The 22,257-nt window shown below is 44.9% G+C and overlaps 1 long non-coding RNA gene across 1 annotated transcript in view; it reads left to right on the top strand.

Moving 5' to 3' along the window:
* The window catches only part of LOC135981775 (uncharacterized), a 32,128-nt gene extending 10,215 nt beyond the window's left edge, over window positions 1-21,913 (top strand). Inside the window, exon 3 of the long non-coding RNA XR_010598940.1 lies at window positions 19,295-21,913. This is a non-coding gene — a long non-coding RNA (uncharacterized LOC135981775). The remainder of the gene's footprint in view (window positions 1-19,294) is intronic.
* Window positions 21,914-22,257: the final 344 nt, after the last annotated feature.

Below are 22,257 nucleotides of genomic sequence, written 5' to 3'. Positions count from 1 at the left end.
AGGACTTAGAGACATTTTCAAGGAGCCCATGGGAGCTTGGCCTTCCACATTTCTGCTGGGCAGAGCCGGCTCCAGGCACCAGCAAACCAAGCAGGTGCGTGGGGCGGCCAATGGAAAGGGGAGTGGCACGTCCGGGTCTTCGGTGGCAATTCGGCGGTGGGTCCCTCAGTCCCTCTCCTCCTCTTTGAGCTGCCGCCGAACTGCCGCCGAAGAGGAAGAGAGGGATCGAAGGACCTGCCACCGAATTGCCGCAAAAGAATGAAGCGGCGTGATCGAGCTGCCACCGAAGTACCACCGATCGGCGCTTTTTTTTTTCTCCGCTTGGGGGTGGCAAAAAAGCTGGAGCCGGCCCTGCTGCTGGGTTCCCAGAAAGCCTTTTGAAATCTCCCACAAGCCACTGCATCACACCCTGTAGTTGTGCTGGAAACTGTGGAATAGATACCCAGTGCAACCGCAGCAGTGTAGTGTAGAGCAGTACAGCACAAATGAGGATATATGGCAAAACTACAACCTAAGCAGCATGGTTACTGTAGATACACTGTCCTATTGAGACTGTCCCACCGTTTCAGTTCTCTAGTTTATTAGGGTGCTCTGACACTAATCAAGATTACAAACTGTTCAGTATCCAGACTAGAAGCAGAGGAATCAGTTTGACTTTACTTGCCTTGATACTTGCTTGGAGCTGTGGGCTCTGTCTGGGGTTCCTTCCTGGATGTCCCCTTCTGGATCCCTTGTTTTGACCCTTTAACCCCGTTCCGGGGTCTATTTTCTCAATATTTGTCCCGTCAGTTAGTTGAGCCCCCTGTTTTTGTGCTCCTTTCCCCACGTTGTGAGGGAGTTGCTTTTGGAGCTCCACTGCTTTCATGAGCTTCACATAGGCCAGCACCTTTTACCAGAGCTAAGTTCACACACCAAAAATATGGAAAAAAGTTCCCAGAATGTCATCATTCAATCCAGACTATGGAGAAGCAGATTGTGGTGTACTAAAAACTGTGCTAAAATTGTAATCTGTCACTTTAAATTTCAGTGGGGGTTTCCTGGTCCTACTTGCAGGCTAGGTGCTCTGTAAGAGTATGTCTATGCTACGCCCTGGATCAGCGGGCAGTGATCGATCCAGCGGGGGTTGATTTATCGCGTCTAGTCTAGATGTGATAAATTGACCCCCGAGTGCTCTCCCGTTGACTCCTGTACTCCACCGCCGTGGGAGGCGCAGGCAGAGTCGACAGGGGAGCGGCAGCAGTCGACTCACCGCAGTGAAGACACCGTGGTGAATAGATCTAAGTACGTTGACTTCAGCTACATTATTCACGTAGCTGAAGTTGCGTAACTTAGATTGATTTCCCCCTCCCCGCCCCCAGTGTAGACCAGGCCTAAGGAAACATGCAATTTGGGCCTAGCAGCAGTCAGTTTGCAGAGACAGAGTCTAGAGTAAAGTGGGCTGAGTTGTGCCTCTCTGTTTTAGGGAGCAGCCTGCTTTGTGTATCTCTGCTTTGGGGTTTTTGTGCATTATTGTTCTGAATTCTAAGAAATAAAGTAGTGTTACATTACAGCCTTCTGGCAAGAGTATTTATGGTTTTAGCTAACTTCTGTGTGTGTGCTGTGAACAGAACACAGATTTTCATCTTATTTTGATTAATACCTTCATCCAAGCCTGTTTGTGAAGTCTTTGAGCTCTAGGGCTTATTATAGGTCTTATTTAAAAGGAAGTTTTGCAATCATGACAAGCTCATCGTGGGGCCAGAGTCATGACTGTATAGTTATGGTTGCAAGCAGGCTTCCATTGTATGCCATCTGAATTTGCTCTTTACGTGTGTATGTTTAGCCAAAAAGATTCTGGCGGAACAAAGGCGAAATAATCATCCTGCAATGGAGTAGAGCTTATCTAATGTTTATATTCAAATGGTAGAGTGAATAGTCTCAAAAGAAAACGATTCCAGTTCTGCTTGCCTTTAGCACTGACAGAGACTCAAGTGCCTGACGTATTCAAATAAAACCCTTTGACTCAGTCACTTATTTGTTTAGTAATCATTTTTCCTTTCCTGCTGTATTGCTGCTGCTTCTTTCACTTTTAATACATCTTTATATTGAGAAAGTAATCATTTGTGACAGGTCATGGCAAAGTATGTGAAACAGGGTGATTGCTCATTAGGATCTCAATCTTAATAAATAGTTTTTATTCCACTGTAAACAAGTCCAGCTGGCCTGTGGCTATAGAAAAGCCCGTATGCTCTCACGATTCAGCTACGCATACCAACTTGTTTAAACCATGGTAGACCCAATTTAAGATGTCTGCAGCTACAGGACAAGGGCTTCTCACTCTCCATGGCCAATGTGAAAAGGTGTGTCTCCAAATTTTCATGGTATATTATTGTTAGCTAGTGGTTGCTGTGCTGAGCTATTTATACATTAGCATCTACCTTACACAGAGCATTTTGCTCTCATCTGCATGAGCTTTATGACTGTGTAACTCTACTGACTTCATTGGACTGCCTCCTGAATTGCATTGGGGTTACTGAGAGAAGAATTGGTCTTAGGACATAGTGAGGAAGGGGCAGACATAAGGCTACGTTCACTTGTATTTCCATATTACCAAATGTTTAGCTTTTAGGTGAAGAGGGTTTAAGAGTATCTTTAACTTTGAATTTCCTGGCTTTCTGATTTCTTAACGATACTCTTTTAAGTTTTCCTCCGAAGTTGTTGATACATATTTACAAATTTAATTCCAGTTTCTCAGATTTTTTTGATCTGGAAATCTCTTTGGGCTCTTTAAACCCCATTTTATGAATGGTTCTATAACTGTTTTGTGTGTTAGCATTTCTGGAAGCTGGGATTGGAATGTATTTCTCTTTACATTTGTGAACTATTATTGTAGTGCACACCCCCTCATGGGTCCTTGCAGGTTTATAATCTCGTCAGGAGTCCATCTAGGGTTTATAACTACCACAGGGATTCCAAGTAGCAAGTTCCACAACAGTAGCAGGATCCCCACATCAGTTTTGTGGTGCTTTCATCTACAAACATGTCAAATTCCAAAATACCTGGCCAGCTCTGTTAGAGCTCTGACATAGGCAATCTGTGGCTGCAATTTTTCTGAAGCACATCCAATACTATTTGCAGACTTTTACAAACTGCCTGGACTTCTCATTGGATTGGATCAAATGTAGCAAATAAATCCAAAATTTATCCCAGCAAACTTGCACAAAATACTATTGTTGTACTAATCTTATTCCTCAGGCAGGACAATACAAAACCCACATCTGGAGATTTTGGTGAAACTGGTAGAAAAGTGGTAGGAAAAAATTCCAAAATATATAATTTTTATGAACTTTCATATCTGATAAACACGTTGTCTAACTACCCTCAAACCTTTAAAAAAAATCTCCTCTGGTAAAGAAAAACAGATTAGAAATTTCAGGCCGGTTAGTTTATCTTTGGCAAAAGTGTGTGTGTGTGTGTGTGTGTGTGTGTGTGTGTGTGTGTGTGTGTGTGTGTGTGTGTGTGTGTGTGTGAAATCAAACTATAACAGAAAACTAGTTAAACCTTAACTCTTGCTGCCATCTCTCCACAATAGCTGTTGAAGAAAAATTTTCGAGTGCATATTTCCAGCACTAGAAGTGAAATCAGATCCTGATTCTGCACTTGCTGTGTTGGGAATGTTGCCAAAAACTCCTTTTAAAAAAAGACATTCCAGTTGGAATATGTCACAGATTATTCTTGCTCACAGCTTTGAAACTAAAGAACAAAATGCAGCCGTCCCTCCCACACAAAGGAATGGATGGATTAACTGGACTCATGTTACAAACTGGAGAAAATAAACGCATGTGTGAGGACCGCATCACATAAATATGAGAAACAGAAGTGAATGAAACAGTTCATGCAAGTAGGGAGCTCTACAAATTCTCACTTAACTTGGGTTGAAGTCACTGCAGTGCAAATATTAGTTTATTAATTGTATTTACTTTTATTGAAAAGTTCATGTTGTTGCTGGGAAACAGTGGAGAATTTCAGGAACAGAGTTGAGAGTGAGGAAGATGGGCAAAGAGAGACATGAATGATAGAGCAAGGTCAGAGTCCAACCAGACAATTCAAGGAAGAGCATTAATAATAAATAATGAAGGGCCCATTCTCTCCTCTCCTAATTAACGCATCTTCTCTCAAAGGGGATTTCCAGAAAACAACAGAATAAATATAGTCTGAAGCTGTGTTAACTTGTGCAGATTCTCTGTAGGTTTGGATGGGAGAATCCAGAGGAACTCAGTACTTTCCCTCCTGAAGTCCCAATCCTGCCATAAAGGGGTTTCCATGGGGACTGGAGAAAGGAGGTGAATGCCACATAGGTAGAACTCATCCATTTTGCAAGCTTAGGCTCTTTCCACTTGTGGATTCAGAGAGGAGCATGGGTTCTTGAGAGAAAGTTGTGATGTATGAAGTAAGAGGTGAGTGGGCAGCACACTTACTGGTAGTTTTGCATTGATAACAGCTGTCCCATGGAACATCCCTGCTCATACTTCCATTGTCCTCTCTAGACTACATAAGAATGGCCATATGGAGTCAGACCAATGGTCCATCTAGCCCAGTATCCTGTCTTCCACCAGTGGCCAATGCCAGGTACTCCAGAGGGAATTAACCGTAAAAGACAAAACTAACAGCAACAAAATGTTTAAGCAGGAAGCCTTCCAATCAATCAGATTGAGGTGCCAGTAGAGGAGGTTTTGTAATAAATTGATAAACAGTAATAAGTCCCCAAGACCAGATGGCATTCACCCAACAGCTCTGAAGGAACTCAAATATGAAATTGAAGAACTAACTGGTATGTAACTCTCACTTAAATCAGCCTCTGTACCAAATGACTGGAGGGTAGCTAATGTAATGTCGATTTTTAAAAAAAGGCTCCAGAGGCAACCCTGGCAATTACAGGCCGGTAAGCCTAACTTCAGTACCAAGCAAATTGTTTGAAACTATAGTAAAGAACAGAATTATCAGACATGGAGATAAACACGATTTGTTGGGGAAGAGTCAGCACGGCTTTTGTAAAGGGAAATCATGCCTCACTAATCTATTAGAATTCTTTGAGAGGATCAACAAACATGTGGACAAGGGCAATCTGGTGGATATAGTGTACTTGAACTTTCAGAAAGCCTTTGACAAGGTCCCTCACCAAAGGTTCTTAAGCAAAGTAAGCAGTCATGGGATAAGAGAGAAGGTCCTGTCATGGATCAGTAACTGGTTAAAAGACAGGAAACAAAGGGTAGGAATAAATGGTCAGTTTTCAGAAAGAAGAGAGGTAAATAGTGGAGTTCCCCAGGAATCCGTATGGGGATAAGTGCTGTTCAACATATTCATAAATGATCTGGAAAAAGGGATAAACAGGTGGCAAAATTTGCAGATAGTATAAAATTACTCAAGATAGTTAAGTCCAAAGCAGACTGTGAAGAGTTTCAAAGGGATGTCATAAAACTGGGTGACTGGGCAAAAAATGGCAGATGAAACTCAATGTTGATAAATGCAAAGTAATGCACATTGTAACACATAATCCCAACTATACATACAAACTAATGGGGTCTAAATTTGCTTTTAACTTTTCAAGGAAGGTCTTGTGGTTATCATGGATAGTTCTCTGAAAACATCTGTTCAATGTGCAATGGCAGTCAAAAAAGCTAACAGAATGTTAGGAACCATTAGGAAAGGGATAGATAAGCACACAGAAAATATCGCTATATAAATCCATGCTACACTCACACTTTGAATATTGTATGCAATTCTGGTCACCTCATTTAAAAAAAGTTATTTTAGAATTAGAAAAGGTACAGAGAAGGGCAACAGAAAACATTAGGGCAGCGATTCTCAAACTGTGGGTCAGGACCCAGAAATGGGTCATGACTCAGTTTTAATTGGGCTCCAGCCCTGGCGACCCTATCCTACTGCCTGGGGCCAAAGCCCGAGCCCAAGGGCTTCAACCCTGGGTGACAGGGCTCAGGTTACAGGCCCCCCCTGCCTGGGGCTGAAGTCCTCTGGCTTTGGATTTGGCCCCCCTGCCCGGGGCAGCGGGGCTTGGGCGGGCTCAGGCTTTGGTGCCCCCTCCTGGGGTCCTGTAGTAATTTTTGCTGTCAGAAGGGGGTTACAGTGCAGTGAAGTTTGAGAACCCCATGTCTATAAAGTAACTCCTTGCTTAATGTTGTGGTTATATTCCTGAAAAATGCTACTTTAAGCAAAATGATGTTAAACAAATCCAATTTCACCATAAGAATTAATATAAATGTGGGGGGTTAGGTTCCAGGGAATTTTTTTTCGCCAGACAAAAGACATATATATATATATATATATATATATATATATATATATATACACACACACATATACACAGTATAAATTTTAAACAAACAATTTAATACTGTACACAGTGATGATGACTGTGAAGCTTGGTTGAGGTGGTGGAGTCAGAGGGTGGGATATTTCCCAGGGAATGCCTTACTGCTAAATGATGAACTAGCACTTGGCTGAACCCTCAAGGGTTAACACATTGTTATTAATGTAGCCTCACATTGTACAAGGCAGCATGAATGGAGGGAGGAGACACATGGCAGAGAGACAGAGACACACATCCTGTGTATGAGAAAGACAGAGACACACACCGTCTGTGTGTGTGTGTGGGGAGGGGAGAGACAGAGACAGACACATGGTGTGTGAGAGAGAGAGACGCGCATTGCCCCTTTAAGTACGCTAACCCCATTCTAAGTACACTGCCTTTTTAGTAGATCAGCAAGTTGAGACAGCAGCTGCTGCCAGCAAGCTCCCTCCATCCTGAGCCCTGTCGACTCTCCGCCCCCCCCCCCGCTCTGTAGATATGAGGTGCAGGAGCGGGGGGCGGGGGACACCCTGACATGACCACCCCTCTTCTCCCCTGCACAGCAATCAGGAGGCTCCCGGGAGCAGCTCCAAGACAGAGGGCAGGAGCAGCAAATGGCAGTGTGGGGAGGGACAGCTGAACTGCCTGGCAATTGATAGTCTGCTAGGCAGCTGCTGCACAGTGAACTTAGGGGAACTGATAGGGGGGCTGCAGGTCCACCCTGGTTCCAAGGCCCCACCAGCTAGCTCCAACAGGCTGCTCTTCCTGCAAGCAGTGGACAAAGCAGGCGGTTGCCAAACAATGTTATAAGGGAGCATTGTGCAACTTTAAACGAGCATGTTCCCTAATTGATCAGCAATGTAACAACGAAACAACATTAACTGGGATGACATTAAGTGAGGAGTTACTGTACTATCCTTTATGTCGGTATAACTTGGTCACTCAGAGCTGTGAATTAGCCTCCCCCGAGTGACATAAGTGACACAAACCTACATGCTGGTGTGGACAGTACTGTGTCAGTGAGCGAGCTCTCTCCCGGCTAAGAGTGGTTCCACTAGAGAGCTTGTAGCAGCCCAGCCTGTAAGCTCTCTAATGTAGCCATAGCCTCAGTTTCAGTGTCTGTACAATGAGGATGATGCTTTCCAACCTCATAGGTAAGAACTGCAAGGCTTAACTCAAGGGTGTCCGTAAAGCATACTGAGATCCTTGGATGGAAGTACAAAGTGATGGATGAGTTGTGGGTTTCCTGGTGACCTTGGCAAACAGTACAGCAGTGGTTTCTCTACAGCTAATCACAGCCATATTTGACACTTGATAGACAGGTCTCAGAATTACACATGGGAAATATTTCTCCTAAATATGTGCTTTAAAAAATATTTTTTTTAACAATTGTCATTGTTAAAACAAAGAATGAGCCATCCCCTGTCGTCCAGTCCCAACTTCTGGCAGTCAGAGGCTTAGGGACACCCAGACCATAGGTTTGCATCCCTGACCATAGTGGCTAATAGCCATTGATGTACCTATGCTCCATGAAATTATCTAGTTCTTTTTTGAACCCACTTATATTTTTGGCTTTCACAACATCCCCTGGCAATGAGTTCCACAGGTTGACTGTGCATTGTGTAAAGAAGTACTTCCTTTGGTTTGTTTTAAACCTGCTGCATATTACTTTCATTGGGTGACCTCTGGTTCTTGTGTTATATGAAGGGGTAAATAACACTTCCTTATTCATTTTCTCCACACTAGTCATGATTTTATAGACTTCTATCATATCCCCCCTTAGTTCTCTTTTCCAATCTGAACAGTCCCAGTCTTTTTAATCTCTCCTCCTATGGAAGCTGTTCCATACCCCTAATCCAGGAGTTCTCAAACTTCATTGCACTGCAATCCCCTTCTGACAACAAAAATTACTACACAACCCCAGGATGGGGGAATCGAAGCCTGAGTCTGCCCAAGCCCAGCTGCCCCAAGGGGCGGAAAGAGGCCAAAGCTGAAGCCTTAGGTGGGAGGCCTGTAACCCTGGGCCCTGTCACCCAGGTCTGAAGCTCTCAGGCTTCGGCTTTGGGCCTGGGCCTCAGCAAGTCTAACACCAGCCCTGGCAATCCCATTAAAATGGGGTTGCAATCCATTTAGGGGTCCTGACCCATAGTTTGAGAACCGCTGCTCTATACTATAGAGATTTCCTGGGGGAGCCCAGCGTTTCTCAAACTGGTGGCCCCGACCCAAAATGCAGTATTGCCATCCTTACTTCTGCACTGCCTTCAGAGCTGGGTGGGTGAAGAGCGGCAGCTGCTGGCCAAGGGCCCAGCTCTGAAAGCAGCAGCACAGTATTAAGAGTGGCAATACCATACCATGCCATTCCTACTTCTGCGCTGCTGCTGGTGGCAGTGCTGCCTTCAGAGCTGGGCTCCCAGCCAGCAGCTGCCACTCTCTGGCCACCCAGCTATGAAGGCAGCACTGTCACCAGCAGCGGCGCAGCAGTAAAGGTGGCAATACCGTGACCCCCCTACAATAACCTTGTAATACCCCCCCACACTCCCTTTTGGGTCAGGACCCCTACAGTTACAACACTAAAATTTCAGATTTAAATATCTGAAATTATGAAATTTATTATTTTTAAAATCCTATGACTGTGAAATTAACCAAAATGGACCATGAATTTGGTAGGGCCCTATTTATTTGTATCCAAAGTACTGAAACATATTTAATAGCCGACTCTCACCATCCTTAATAGCCAACTGTCACCATCCTCCTCCTGACTCTAAATTCATTAAACCCATCCTATATGGTTGGGGATGACCTTCTGCTGTAGTTACTGTTTTTCATTACTTCAATGTACTGTAAGGATAACTGACTTTCCTGATTGACTCCTAGCTGGGTTAAATTTTAACATGAGTTAGAGAGAAGCATACTGAAGACATTTGGATTTTGCCATATCCCCCTTGTTTTGCCATTAACCAGCATAGTTATGAATACTTTAGTCTAGTGATACCCTCGTTATACCCATGCAACCTAAGCTAAGCCAATGGGGTTTCATAAGTGTAACTGAGGGTCTTTTGTCTATAATTTTCCTAACATTAAAATAAATAGGGTAATTGATCTCACCTTTCTATTCCTAGAGCACCCCCAACAGCAACTAGAGCATTATTCCTATGCTTGAACAGCTGCACAAAACATTTTCCCCATGACCCAGCAGGAGCAACAGAATGAAACTGGCCAGTATTTGTCAGTTTCACTCTGCTTCTCTTACTCTTGACAGCACTGCTAAACAGGTAGTGAAAGCAAAAGCAACAATGTGTTGGCTTTTGACCTAGAGGAAAAAGGCTTTTCATCCCTACCACCACTAAGGTCATATGCCACTCAACCATCCCACACACATTATCTTAATATTAATCATTGTGTCCTTTTTTTCCCCATTCTGGGTCATAGTTAATGACAAACACTGATACTAGATGACCTGTTTATGTCATGTGGCCCTCTCTGTTTATGTATCTAGGGTTTGATTTTGACTAATGGATATGTTTATGTTCTTTTTTTTCCTACTTACTTCAACGTCATAGTAAGTTAAACCTTGAATATGTTTTAAAGCTCATGTTAAAATGATTCTATTGTTGCTCGGTAACTGTAGTGAGTATTAACGTGTTAAGTAGAACAGAATGTGATCATAATATTGTTGACCTATGCGCTTGCTCTCTGAGAGCTATACTAAATTAATCTCACCAATACTTAATTGGCAGACTAAAATGTTCAGAACTTAAAAAAAATCTGGTTAAGCTGAAATCAATGAGAAATTCTACATTAAAAACAAAACCCTTGGCAATAATTTAAAACACACAATTCTGAGGGGTTAGGTTCAGCATTTTCTCACTAACCCATAACCAGTATCAGGTGTAGGGAATAAGAAATTATACACAAAACAGCCATTCCCTATGTTGCACCCATCTTGTCAGTTACACATGCCACCCCTGCTTAGCCACCTTGTGTGGTGGGAGGGTTTACATGGGATGAAAGGATCTAAAATTCAGGGCTATTTAGCTTACAGAGAAGAAGAGCAAGATGAGCATGACTGAGCTCTGTGAAATAATGATTAAATCCTTATGTGGATCTCCTACTGTGGGGAGACCAGGGTGTGGTGATCTTGTGATCTGGGGCCGAATCCAATTCCAAATTATTTCAAAGAGAGCCAGAGTGGGCATCTTAGGAGGTGCTGATGTACGCAGTTGGGGAAATGTACTCAAATTTACATTTCAAAACAAAAAGCTGAGTCACTATGTGATGCCAGCCCTGTTCTACAGCCCAGCAGGGAGATGCACAATTAACATGTTCTGTGTACTGACAAAGTGATGATCAATAGATCACCTTAAACTCAGACATCACGGGATCTTGAAGGCACATAGCTGAGAGAGGACACTGTTATGTTGCCACTTGTTGTACGTGGATCTGTGAGATATTTCGTAAGTAAACAGGGTGAAGAGAAGAAATGCACAGATCACCCTATCTTGTCAGCACATAGCTGTGAATTTAAAAAGCTGACCTGCCTGTGCATGGCAGTTTGAAGAGTCCATCAGTGCTATTAGCATGTTAACTGCACTCCAGATCCTGCCTCTTGCCTGTCTGCTTTCTAATTATGCTCAGGAGGGAGGATGATTGCTGTAATGTTCGTTTTCAGCCTTTAAGGACTAGAGAGATCGAAATGTTACAGCATTGCTTTTACTTTTTATGTTTCTAAGTGTTCTCCTTATGCATTTTTCTACCAATTATATATTTGTATATAGCTGTACATACTAAATAGTAATTCTCTAGCTGCTGAGCCAAATTTCAAACCTGGCTGTAATTCACCTGAAAAGAAATACTGACCCAGATCCTTAGCAATGGTGAAGTACACAGCACAGCTCCAGATAGGAGTTGATAGGTAACCTTTACATCCCCCTGATCCTGTGCTAACTGTGTGCCAGATTGGGCTCCTTGTGTAGCTTAGAGCAGCCTAAAAGGACCAGTGCAGTAGTCAGAGCCCCTGCCATGCCTCCTTTCTCTTAGCCACACCCCTTAGGCTGGCAACAAGAGGGATGATGTAGGATCTGCTAGTGCAGCTCTCTCTACACTGTGGTGATCCTTCTGTGGCCAGTTATGCTGACTCTAGGGCCAAAATCTGCTAGTGGTGCGGCATAAGGGGCCTGAGCCATTTCATATATTGCAGGTACCAGATCTAGGAGCCAGCGTGCCACTTCTGCCTGAACAGAAGAGAGTGTTTGCAAATCCAAAGTGTGCACATTGAGCATCTGAAAGTACTAACTACCTCCAACCAATGTATTTGGGGTGGGTAAACTGGTAGCCTGGTGCCGCGGGGCAGCTTGATGGAAGTGAAAGCAGTCATTAACAGCAACCAAAAAATCTTATTTACATCCTGTATAGTCAACCTGAGGAATTTGCTGCCTCAGGCATCCAGATTGCTGCTGTGATCCTGTCACAGCTCACAAGGCAAAGAGGATCAGTGCCAGGGTGAGTGACCTCCAAAGGACACCTGCATTTTGCAGGAAAATGTGTTTTCCCTCTGCAACGTTACTGGGCCAAAGTCTAGTGGGGTTCTGCACAGTACTGTGCTGCTGGAGGCTTTCAGATGAGATATAAAGGAAGGTCCTGATCGCATATGGCCAGGAAAGATACCCAGGCACTTTCCATAACAGGAAGGTGTTAGTTCCAGTTTCCTGGCCAAATGTCACTTGAGGTATATTAAAGAACTGCCTTTGTAGTGATGTGGTGTTAAGAGATCAGCTGGCAAGGGAAAAGAAATTACATTTGTGCCCTTTTTTGCGCTTCATGATGTATAAAGAAGGCAGATTCATTTCTGGTTGCTTTCATGGCCTATTTTCTCTGATTTTGCTGTAGGAGATTTTGGATGACTCTCAGATGTGCATAGGAAACTTTCTGAGCTCTTACCTAAGAGGTAGGCTATAGAATGTTTACCTAAAAAAACCTAACTTTTTTCATAGACTCATAGAAAAGTAGAGTGTGAAGGAACTACAAGAAGTCATTGAGTCCAGAGCCCTGTGCTGGGGCAGGACCAAGTAAACCTAGACCATCCCCGACGTGTGTTTGCTCAGCCTGTTTTTAAAAATCTCCAATGACAGGGATTCCACAACCTCCCTTGGAAGCATGTTCCAGAGCTAAACTATCCTTATAGTTAGAAAGTTTTTCCCAATATCTAACCTAAATCTCCCTTGCTGCAGATTAAGCTCATTACTTGTTGTCCTACCTTCAGCAGCCATGGAGAACAATTGATCTCAGTCCTTTATGTAACAGCCCTTAATGTATTTGAAGACTGCTAACAGGTCGTCTCTCCGTTTTCATTTCTCAAGACTAAATAGGTAGAGCCCTGCGTGGATACAAAAATGTGGATGTGCATCTGATCCGCATCAGACAGAATTAACATGCATCAAACCCACGATCCGCTAACTGTCTTTTATGTGTATCCGCATCTCCACCAGCAGCAGCAAGCCGTCTCACAAGGGCTAGCAATGGGGGGCAGGGCAGGGAACAGAGATGAGCGAGTGGCGGGGGGGTCTTGCAGGGAAAATGCAGTGTGAGGGCGGAGACTGGGGGATAAGGGGTGGTGTGGGGGTGGGGTCTTGAGGACAAGGGGCAGGGGAAGAGTCGGTGCATCGTGTGCTGCTCCCGGGGGCTTGTGAGCAACCAGAGCAGCAGTGCGTGATACATCACAGAGGGGTGGGGAGCCGGGGCCCCACCCGCTCCAATCCTCACAGCCGGAGGAGGGCCCCGCTGCCCAGGAGCTGTGTAGAGTGGGACTATTACCTCCCATGTCTTACATACAACACTTGTGTTAATACACCTCAGAATGAGATTAGCCTTTTTTGCAACTGCATCATATTGTTGACTCATATTCAATTTGTGATCCATTATAACCCCCAGATCCTTTTCAGCAGTACTACCACCTAGCCAGTTATTCCCCACTTTGTAGGTGCGCATTTGATTTTTTACTCCCTAAGTGAAGTACGTTGCACTGGACTTTATTTAATTTCATCTTGTTGAATTCAGACCAATTCTCCAACTTGTCATGGTCCTTTTGAATTCTAATCCTATCCTCTGAAGTGCTTCCAACCCCTCCCCATTTGGTGCCAGTCACAAATTTTATAAGCATACTCTCCACTCCATTATCCAAGTCATTAATAAAAATATTGAATAATGCCAGACCCAGGACTGGATCCCTTCAGGACCCATTGGATATGCCCTCCCAGTTTGTAGCAAACCATTGATAACTACTCTTTGAGTATGAGCTTTCAACCAGTTATGTAGCTACCTTATAGTAATTTCACCTAGATCACATTTCTCTAGTTTGCTTATGAGAATGTCATGTGGGAATGTGTCAAAAGTCTTACTAAAATCAAGATATATCACATCTATTGCTTCTCCCCTATCCACTAGGCTAGGAACCCTGTCAAAGAAGGAAATTAGGTTGGTTTGGCATGATTTGTTCTTGACAAATCCATGTTCTATATTCCTTATAACCCTATTGTCCTCTAGGTGCTTACAAATTGATTCTTAAATAATTTGTTCCAGTATCTTTCCAGGTATCCAAATTAGGCTGCCTGGTCTATAAGGCCCCAGTCATCTTTGTTCCCCCTTTTAAAGATAGGTACTGTACTACAGTTGCCCTTCTCTGGGCCTCTGGGACCAGACCTATCCTCCAGGAGTTCTCAAAGATAATTGCTAATGGTTCTGTGATTGCTCCAGCTAGTTCCTTAAGTACCCTAGGATAGATTTCATCAGGCCCTGAATTTATCTAAATATTCCTTAACCTTTTCTTTCCCTGTGTCATGTATCTGGTCACCACTAATCTTTTTAGTGAAGACAAAGCAAAATTGGCATTAAACACCTCAGACTTCTTGATGTCATCTGTTATTAGCTCTCCTTCACCACTACGTAGATGACCCATGCTTTCTATTATCATTATCTTGCTCCTAATGTATTTAAAGAACCTCTTCTTATTGCCTTTTATGTTCCTGCTTAGGTGTAACTCATTTTGTGCCTTACCCTTGATGATTTTGTCCCTACGTGGTTGTGCTCTTCTTTTGTACTCGCCCTTAGCAATTTGACCATGTTTCTACTTTTTGTAGGATTCTTGTTTGGTTTTCAGATCTTTAAAGAGTTCCTGATAGAGTCATACTGGCCTCTTCCTATCCTTTGCATTGGGATAGTTTTCAGTTGTGCCTTTAATATTGTCTCCTTGAGAAACTGGCAGCTCTCCTGGATGCTTATTTCCTTTTAGATTTTGTTCTCGTACCTACCAGTTCTCTGAGTTTGTTATAGTCGGCTTTTTTTAAATTCATTGTTCTTATTCTGCTGCTGTCGCTCCTTCCTTTCCTAGAATCATGACATCTATCATTTCACCCAAATTGCCTTCCACTTTCAGATTCGCAACCAACTTCTCCCTGTTGGTCAGAATCGAGTCTTTGTTAAATAGGTTTTAACAAAAGCAAAATGTAACAGGGTCTTACCAGATCTGGCATTGGACCTTGCTGCTGCCTCAGTTTCCCCTTTTTTGAGTTCTCAAAAACTGCCCCCAACACTTGGGCATGTAAAATAGCACCTCTTCTTGGGGTCTGGTTTATTAGAACAACATCGCAGTTAAATATCGACTTAAACCATAACACATCTTTCCCCCACTCCATACTTTCTTGAGCCCTTTGCAGGGCTCAACGCTTCTTTCCAAACCTTGGATCCTGTTGCCTGGTGTTTCTCAAGCTTCTTCCCTCTTCAGGTTGTTGCTCCTCTTAAGGCTTCCACTCTTGCCCCTCAGTGCAGGCTACTCCAACCAGGCCTTTGCATCTGGCTGGTGTGAAGAGCTGCTTCCCTGGTCCTCTCTGACCCTGGAAGGGAAGCTTCCCTGCAGCTCTTTCCTCCATTACCCTCATATCAGGGCTGCTGGCTACAGCTCTCGCTCAGCTTGCGGAGCAGAGGCGTTCTGCCACACCCATTCCAGACTCTGGGCTTCTCTGGAGAAACATCCCCTAAGTGTTTCCTGGCCCTTGTTCTGCCTCTTGTTGACAGAGCTGCATCCCTCTGTTAGGAAGTCAGCCCTCTTGGCCACAGGACACTATGTGGGCCAATATCCCTAGTGGGTGTTCCCGTCTGTTACCTCTTATGGATAATATATGTAAGCAGGGTCTGAATGAGCTCTCCCCTGACAGCTAGCTGGGGAGGGGAAAGGCTTCAGGACCAGACTGCATTTACATGAATACACCCACTCTGCCTGGGTATCCAGCAGACAGAGCTGTGTTGCCAAAAGATCAACTTTGGCTGGTGTTGGGTTACAAATCACTTTAGTACTTAATACAAGGGTAGTGAAAGGCTGTTATCTTTATTGTATGAGTAAAGGGCGGCCAGCTGAGCGGAGTGGCGAGCAGAGCAGTGAGTGGCTGGCGGGGCGGCCAGCAGAGCAGCAAGCGGCTGGCAGAGCTGCCAGTGGAGTGGAACAGTAGCTGTCTGGCAGGGCGGTGATGCCAGAGCAAGTACTCAGATGGCAGAGCAAGCTCCCTCCTCCCCCCGCAGGTGGAAGGTGAACTCACACTGACGCAGCTCTGAACCCTGGGTCCTCACTGACCAAGGACAACCACTGTGAGTAGGGTGGGTGGTGAGGGAGCAGAGAGGGACACTATAAAATACCTTTTGTCTGTAGAACTCAAGAACCTGAGGCAGAAGACCCTGCCCAATGGGGTGGGTGGGTGTTTAACATTTGTAAAGGGGTCTGAGCAGTTTTATGTTCATGAATCCTGATTGTGGCATTTTCCCTAATGTCAGGTGACTTCCCTCCTTTCATTAAAAGTTTCTTTTCTACACTCCGACCCTGTGCTTGTGAGTGGGGAAGTATTGCCTCTTAGAGGTGCCTAGGGGTGGTGTGTAATTGTCCCAGATCACTGGGTGGGGGCTCAAGCCTGTTCTGTGTTGTATTGTTAGATATTGAACCCGGCCCTGGTTGCTGCCGACTCCACCTGGCAGAAGGATTACATTTGGGGGGCTTGTCTGGGATCCTGGATCAGTACCCCTCGCAAGCACAACTTGAGTGATCCACTAAGTTGGGAAAACTATTTTGTTTATATTTTGGGGTAATCACAGTTTGTATAATGTATAATATGCTGGGTTTTTTGGGCCTTGACTCAGCACCTCCAAACCTGGGTGCTGCAGCCTCAGTCAATAAGTGGGGAAAGGCACTGGGGCAAGTATTGGAAAAAGTGGTGCTGTTCCATTTGTCAAGCTCCTATCGTAGGTTAAGGTTATTTGCTGGGGGTCCCATCCCAATACCTGGGGAAGAGCAGTTTGAACCCTGGTTGGAACACACCACTGAAATGCTGCAGGAGTGGGCTGTACCAGATGCAGAAAATCGAAGCTGTCTAGTAGAGAGCCCCAGCATTAGACGTGCTTCACACCCTGAAGCTCACTAACCCTGGGGTCAGTGTGAAGGACTGCCTAGAGGCCCTCGAGCACACCTTTGGGAGCTCTGAGGACATTTATTGTAAGTTCCTTAATTCCTGTCCGCAAAGGGGCAAGAAGGTTTCCGCTTCTATACAGAGGCTAGATAGACTGCTTCAGAGAGCTGTCAAGAGGGGAGCAGTGACTGCTGAGCAGATGGATCAGACCAGACTGGCTCAAATTTTAAGAGAAACTCAATATCAGAACCCGATTCTACTTCATCTCTGGTTAAGAGAACGACAGGAAAATCCCCCAAGTTACTCCCAACTGATAAAAGAGGTCAGAGAGGAGGAAGAAAGGCAGTCTGCCAGTGAGTTTTGGGAAGTCCAACCCTCTGAGTCAGCCAGCACAGCACCCCTACAAACAGCCAGTGTACTGATAGTAAGCACCAGAGAGGAACTTGTCCAACAAGTGCAGGTCTTGACAGAATAGATAGCTGAGCTGCAAAGCACCATTGACCAAGCTAAGACTTCCAGGAATAAGGAGCCTCTGGCTGTGGCGAGGGAGAAGTCAGCATTTAGAGCTACCATCCCACCTGAGTGAAAAGGTAAAGGACCATTCTTCTGCTACTGGTGTGGTCAGGATGGACACTGTGCTGCCAAGAGTCGTAATGAAGAATATTCCTCCTTAGTGTATGGAAAGCTGAAGGCCAGTTGGGAGGGGTCAAAGAACTGCCAAAGGGGTGTGCAAAGGGGACCATCCAGGCCCACAGTACTTGAAGGCTCCCTGGAAAAGACTGTCCAGCCGGGATCCCCTCAGGACTGATAAGGCCTCGAGCAGAAGTCACAGTGAGGATCGAAGGGGCAGAATGTAAAGCAGTGCTTGACACTGGATCTCAAGTGACTATTATATTTCAGTCATTCTACCAACAGATGCTTAGCCACCTGTCTATACAGCCACTGACTGACCTTGGCCTGTGTGGCCTCAGCATGGGATGAATACCCCTACCAAGGTTATGTCATAGTGCACCTGGAATTTCCAGAGGAGGTTGCTGGGGTAAGAGAAGAGGAAGACACCACTGCCTTAACATGCCCCAGCCCTAAAGGAATCTCTGATGTGTCTGTGCTGACAGGGACCAACTCCGGTCTCTTCAAGGTACTCGCGGATTACTGCAGACAATGAGCTGGGGACCAATACCTTAACACCCTGATGATCCATACACTTTGTGCTGAAGCCTAAAGAAAAATCAAGAGCACTAACAAGGAGATGCCTGAGCTACCAATGGGAGCACTGAGGTATGCTGGCACGACCCCCTTAGTAGTGCCTGCAAGGATGGAGCGAGAAGTGCTTGTCATGAGTACCTGGCTGAAAGGCAGTAAAGGGGCATTAGCAATGGTAGAGCAGCCGGCTGACAGAGGGCTCCCTGAAGGAGTGCTGGTCCCCAGTGTACGGATTCCTGGCTCAGATACACTCTAACAAGGGCCAGATTCAATATCTAGGGGTTCCTTTTCAACAATACAACACAGAACTGGTTTGAAACCCCAGTCAATACCCTGGGAAAATTACACTCCACTCCAGAGTGTCTCTAAGAGACTACCACTCTCGCAAGCACTGAGTCTGAGTGTAGAAAAGAAACTTTTAATGAAAGGAAGGAAGTCACCTGACATTAATTAAGGAAAATGCCAGAAGCAGGATTCATAAACATAAACTGTGAGCAGGACACCCACCCCAGAGTGCATGGGGCAGAGTCTTCTGCCTCAGGTTCTTGAGTTCTACAACCAAAAGTTCCTTTGCTGTGCCCCACTCCCAGCAGTTGAACTTGGTCAGTGAGAACCCAGGGTTCAGAGGTGCATCAGTGTGAGTTCACCTCCCACCCAGGAGTGGGGGGTGGGGGCGGGAGAAGGCACCTTGCTTGCTCCACCATCTGAGCACTTGCTCTGGCGTCACCACCCTGCCAGCCAACAACTGCCCTGCTCTGCTGGCCGCCCTGCCAGCCACTCGCTGCTCTGCTGGCCGCTCTCGCTGGCCACTCGCTGCTCCACTCCGATGGCTCATACAATAAAGATAAGAGCATTGATAACAACATTTCACTACCCCTGCATTCAGTACTAAAGTGATTTGTAACCCAACACAAGTTAATCCATTGGCAACACAGCTCTGTCTGTCTGATACCCAGGCAGAGTGGGTGTGTTCACGTAAATGCAGTCTGGTTCTGAAGCCTTTCCACTCCCCAGCTAGCTGTCAGGGGAGAGCTCATTCAGACCCTGTTTACATCTATGTCAAGATTTCTTCATCATTTGTGTGTTAAAGTACATGTGAACAGAACGTGAATCCATAGGAAACTGTGGAAGTAACCCCTCCTATATGTTCTGGTATGATTGCAGAGAGCTAACAATATTCCCGTGGAGAATGTGCTTTTGAATGCCAGCATAGAGGTTCTGCAGATCAGGATGAATTAATATCAGGCATCTCTGGCAATCACATCATGGTAATTTCATTTGTTTCTGATTTTCATAATTCTAGATTCACTGGCTATGCTGAGGGAGTTCAAAACAAGAACACGTGACTCACAGCAAACTTGCTTCAGAAACCAAAGGCAACTGCAAGCAGGAATTTGTGTAACTGAGTTAATTTAAAAGAAAGAGGCCAAAGAAGAGGGTGGATGCAGTTTGTATTAAAATACACAGCTCTTCTGGGAGTCATATTTTCTCATCAAGAGGCCAGACTTTGCTGTATTACCACTGGTATAAAACTTCAGTGAAGTTGCTCTGGATTAAAATCAATTTAACTGAGAACTAGGTTGGACCCAAGCTCTTATATTTCTGCTGCTATTGAGCCAGACTGTCCCTAGCTCTAGTGCAGATGCACAGATGTGGGGAGTGGTCAAGGAAAGTCCCTTTGCACTTACCCTACATGGAAGGACTAGGTGGCTCAAGGACTGTTCCCACCATGTACCTCGGGGTCCAAAATTGCCACGAAAGAGTCATCAAGGGACCGACACCGTCCACAGTGCCCCCCAGAGATTGTCGGTGTTGGAGAAGAGAAAATGCTCCTCCCACCAACCAGGGGTGATCAGGGAAGTATTTTGCCTCCTGTGGCACAGTCCTTTTGTGAGAACACCCTAGGCAGTGGGTGGCTTTGTGCTACCCCCATTGTTTACTCCTTTAGACTTCTGTAATATGCTTCCTTTAGTACAAGGGCTTCCTGCTGCTTTCCCCCAGAGTACTGAGACTACTGTTCTTAGCAGCCCTTGTGCAGGTTCCCTGTGCCCGGGTGCAGCCGTGCAGGGGCTGCTCGTCATCCAGCCTTAATACTTCTGAGCATGCTCTCACTTTTTTCCTGCTGCTGAGTACTGGGCTCATGGTTTCTATGACTCTTCTTCAGTGACCCCAGACCCTTTCTCTTATCAGTCCGCTAGATGGTGGTTCTGGTTAGCACATTAATAATAAGATGTCCCACTTCTACAGCACCCCCCCATGAGGACATCAATGCTCTTTACAAACATAGATGAATTAAGTCTCATAATAGCTCTGTAGACTAGATAAGTAATATTAGCCTCATCTTATAGACAGGAGAATCGGCATCGATCTCCCGGTGACTATTGAAAGCAATCCGGGAGATTTTAGTAGGCTATTTTAAGCAAATGACATTACGTCATGTTGGGGGGAGGAAATCTCCCGGAATAGCTTCAGTCAGAGTTAGCAACCCTAAGGGGAATGGAGACCCAGATGTTGTGCGCCCAAAGCTGCAGGCTGCTGAGTACCTCCTGCTAAGTGATTGCCCCTCAATTGACACCCTCAATTGCTGCTGAATTCAGTCAAAGCTGACGGCGCTTACGGCCATGCAGGACTGAGTTCAGTATCACACAGGAAGTCTCTAACACAGCCAAGAATAGACCCCGCGTCCTCTGACTCTCACGCCTGTGCTTTACCCACCAGACCATCCTTCCTATCCATTGTGCTGGATTCTACCCTTATTCAGGGCCGGTGCAAGGATATTTTGCGCCCTAGGCGAAACTTCCACCTTGTGCCCCACTCCCCTCCCCCCGGAGCATCGCTTATTATAAACTTTCAAAAATGAATATCGCATAATGTGGCATTGTTCATTAGAATTAATACACGTTCGGCTTGAAAATTTATTAATTTCATTATTTAGTCTACATATTTAATAAAAATAAATGAATAACCTGACAGTGTTGACATTGTTATTGTTTTCACTTTGCACAACATAGCATGGATCTTAAAATAAATCACATACATTATACACAATACACTGTCACTTCCTTCCTTCATTCTTTCATATCAAAGTCTACTACATTTTATTCTACCTTTATAATATCCAATTATTGTTATTAATAAAATTTATAAAATTAGAGCCTTGCATGGTGTCAGGTATCAGGGGGTAGCCATGTTAGTCTGTATCCACAAAAACAACAAGCAGACCGCCAGCAACTACACACCGCACCACAGAAACACTAACCCAGGAACCAATCTCTGTAGCAAACCTCGTTGCCTTCTCTCTGTCCCCATATCTACTCTGACGACACCATCAGAGGACCCAACCACATCAGCCATACCATCAAGGGCTCATTCACCTGCACGTCTACTAATGTTATATATGCCATCATGTGCCAGCAATGCCTCTCTGCCATGTACATTGGCCAAACCGGACAGTCCCTACGTAAAAGAATAAATAGACACAAATCGGACATCAGGAATGGTAACATACAAAAGCCAGTAGGTGAACACTTCAATCTCCCTGGACATTCTATAACAGCTTTAAAAGTCACTGTTCTTGAACAAAAAAGCTTCAGAAACAGACTTCCAAGAGAAACAGCAGAACTAAAATTCATTTGCAAATTTAACACCATTAATTTGGGCTTGAATAGGGACTGGGAGTGGCTGGCTCGTTGCAGAAACAGCTTTGCCTCTCTTGGAATTGACACCTACTCATTTATTATTGGGAGTGGACTACATCCACCCTGATCGAATTGGCCCTGCCAACACTGATTCTCCACTTGTGAGGTAACTCTCTTCTCTTCATGTATGATTATATAATACTTGCATCTGTAACTTTGACTCCATGCTTCGGAAGAAGTGGGGTTTTTACCACAAAAGCTTATGCCCAAATAAATCTGTTAGTCTTTAAGGTGCCACCGGACTCCTTGTTGTTTTTATAAAATTAGAATGGCGGATACTCTGTCATACTGGGGGATTGGGTTTAGTGGGGAAGGGAAGCAGACTGGGTTCAATCAGAGAGGGAATCAGGTTGATAGGGAAGGGAAGGGAAGCAGACTGGGTTTGGTCAGTGGGGGTTCAGGTTTGGCTGGGGAGTGCAAGGGGAGCAGACAGTGTTCAGTCACTGGGAGGATCAGGTTTGGCTGAGGAGGGGAAGGGAAGCAGACCGGATTCGGTCAGTGACAGTGACGGTTTGAGTTTGGCCGGGAGGAGAAGGAAGCAGACTGGGTTCAGGTCAGTGGGGGATTG

The sequence above is a fragment of the Chrysemys picta genome, chromosome 2 (genome assembly GCF_011386835.1).
Source record: "Chrysemys picta bellii isolate R12L10 chromosome 2, ASM1138683v2, whole genome shotgun sequence".
Classification (NCBI taxonomy): Eukaryota; Metazoa; Chordata; order Testudines; family Emydidae; genus Chrysemys; species Chrysemys picta.
Note: the sequence above shows the minus strand (reverse complement) of the source record. Positions and strands in the feature narration are given on the sequence as shown.